Source organism: Odontesthes bonariensis, chromosome 11 (genome assembly GCF_027942865.1).
Source record: "Odontesthes bonariensis isolate fOdoBon6 chromosome 11, fOdoBon6.hap1, whole genome shotgun sequence".
Classification (NCBI taxonomy): domain Eukaryota; kingdom Metazoa; phylum Chordata; class Actinopteri; order Atheriniformes; family Atherinopsidae; genus Odontesthes; species Odontesthes bonariensis.
The window spans coordinates 38,560,156-38,563,270 of record NC_134516.1 but is presented as its reverse complement, the minus strand read 5'-3'; positions in this window follow the sequence as shown (position 1 = coordinate 38,563,270).

Here is a 3,115-nt window from a genome sequence, read left to right as displayed (position 1 = left end):
ATTAAATCGAAAAATAAATGACACTTTTTAAACAGCAGGTGGCGCCAAAATTCCAAGCTCTTAACCTCTTAACACACACTGTCCCGTGTACGGGACGCTGACGCCATTTTGTTTACAAATTTTTAACGAACTTGATGTCATACGGCATGTACACAAACATATAATTGTAATGCCGCATACCGTTTGAAAGCTGAAACCGTCAGCTATCGTTTGAGCCCAACCACGAAGAACAACACTCTCCACAGCACTAACAGTAGTGTGATCTTCTCTGTATGTGACACCATGGTATTTGCAACTGAAAACAATGCCTACTCACCTTTGAAAAGTTCTCAATATTCCCAACGACGGTGTTATGGTCCGAGATTTCTTCCACAAGTCATCAAGTATCCATGCCATTTACTTGAAGTCCTTGTGTTTTTGTCATAATCCCAATGTTTCTCTGCTTCCTGCATACGTTGTGTAATTGTATTTCTTCCGTACAAACGCAGTTGAGGCGAAGCATGTATTTGCGCAAACAATGGCAGAATGATGTTCTCGAAGTAGCTCTGAGTTGATTGACACCACCCACGAGCCAATTGGGTCATGATATGGAAAGTTACAGACTCTGAAAGACCAATGAGGCACCTCTATCTAAATTTGACATCCTGCCTTTACCTGGCCAGCAGCTCTAGCCAATGACAATGTCAAGTTTCACGACTCATTGAATATGAAAGAAGAGTTAGCACTTTCAAATGACACCTCACTCCACGGTCTAGCTCTTACAGGGAACTGCCCACTTGATGTTTGGAGGCGTGCGTAACAGTCTCGCGTAATATAGACTTAGTGCAAACATGGCTAGCATCCCGAACCGTTGCCGGATTGCTCCCGGAGCTAGCAAGATGACAGCGCAGCAGGCTGCTGAATGGATTATTCGATCCAGCGATGATGAGTCCGACGTTGACAGCATGTCTTCGGCTGACACGGAGGAGTTTCTGGGAGGACAAGACCCAGCTTCGGAGATGTAAGTGCCGTTTCTAAAGTTTGACTAACTGTAAACCGATGTCATATAGTCATGTATATATTTTGCTATGTTCATCCATGACGCCCGCAAAATGTTCGGCCAGAGCGAGTGTTTGTGTGTGAAATATACACAATATAGCTAATCAGTGGATGCAATATTTTATATTTATTATTATATTTATATTATTATACACATAGATCCTCAGATGCAGACTGGCTCCCAGAACAGGCGGAGGAGCAGAGCCAGGCGGAGGAGGAAGGTCAGAGAGGTGGCGATGAGGAGGAACAAGACGATGTACCATCAAGCTCTGCTACCCCAAAAGCAAGGAAGAGGAAAGCAACGCAGCCATCCAGCACCACACCTGCCACCAAGAGAGGAAGAGGAAGAGGACAGGGAAGGCGAGAGGAGCCAGAGGGAAATGCTCAACCATGGTAGGGGATAGATGTGGACGACATAACTCCACAACAACCATTGTTCAACCCGGCTCGTGCTCCAGGGCCCCAGGTCTTAGGTGGGGTGCAGTACACCATACTGCAGCTCTTCATGCTGTTTATGTCCAAAACCAACCTGCAGACAATTGTAAATAACTCAAACATATAACCAAAAGAATCATCCTCAGAAATTTCATCATATTTCCCTGGAGGATTTATTCTCTTATATTGCCATGGTGATTTACATGGGCCTTGTTGGGGCCAAGTCAATCCGGGACTATTGGGCAAAAAGTGAACTGTACAATTTCCCCTTCCCCACCTCTGTGATGTCTGGGAGAAAGTTTGCAGCGATCTCCAGCATGCTGCACATGAGCCACCCTGACCATGATTCAGAGAATGACAGAAAAAGGGGCACACAGTCATACGACCGTCTCTGCAAGATCCGTCCTCTGTATGACGACATCAGGACAGCATACAAGGCAAACTACCATCCTCAGCAACACATTTCAGTGGATGAGAGGATGGTGAAATCGAAAGCCCGCACCATCCTCCGCCAGTACATGAAAGACAAACCAACCAAGTGGGGGTATAAACTTTTTGTACTGGCCGATTCTTCAAATGGCTACACATGGAACTTTTTGTGTACGAGGGGAGAAACATGGCTGTTCAAAAAGGACTGAGCTACGATTCAGTCATGAATCTAGTTGACACCCGTGTGCTTGGGCAGGGCTATAAACTCTTTGTGGACAATTTCTACACTAGCTCTGCCCTATTCAAAGACCTCCTGGCTGAGAAGGTGTGGGCTTGTGGAACAATTCGGGAACAGCGTATAGGCTACCCCAGAGGACGTCCAGGAGGGCTCACCAACAAGGAACCACTAAGCACCATCCGCTGGATAAGAGAGGATCCTCTTCTCTTTGTCCAGTGAAAGACACAAGAGACGTGCGCATGTATTCACGATCCATACAGCCCACAGAACACGGTTCAGAGGAGGGTCAGATGGCCGGTGGCAGCTCAAGTCCATCCCTGCCCCACCAGCGGTCACTGACTACAACAAGTAAGTACTTGAGATACATTATTTTGTCTTCAAATTGAAGGTATGTAACACTTCACCGTAGCCTGATAAACCAGCCTAAATGGATTGGATGTCTAATTTAGTCTGGCCCCGATCAATGGATACAACGGAACATTGTTGATGAGCACAACCCGTTGTCTTTCTAACCGTGTCTGTGCCTATAGGCCAACGCTCTGACCAATCAGCGCAACTGACTGTGACGTAGTAAGCGCGACAGAAAGCTTTGGTGGGAGGGGACTGTATGTGAACAAGTGAAGCAACTTCAGCATGGCTGACTTTTGTTGTCGCTTGTGCCAAAAAGACATGCGAGTTGCCGGTGTACTCCAACACTTTTCTAAACTGTTCCAAAGTGCAACTAAAGCTTTGTCGGTTTCGGAAAGATTGCAGAAAATTGGAGTGAACGTCTCGAATACACCGAGGAAGCCCAATCGAGTCTGCCGAGCGTGTACAACGGTGTTAAACAGACTTGAGAGAGATCTTCCTATTTATTGGAAGTGGATTGCAAACGAGGTTGAAGAAGGTGCCTCCGCAGAACCAACAGGTGCTGAAAAGCTAGCTCGGGAGCCTACTCCCTCGAAAACGCCGAGAGACTTAAAGAAGCTCCGCCAA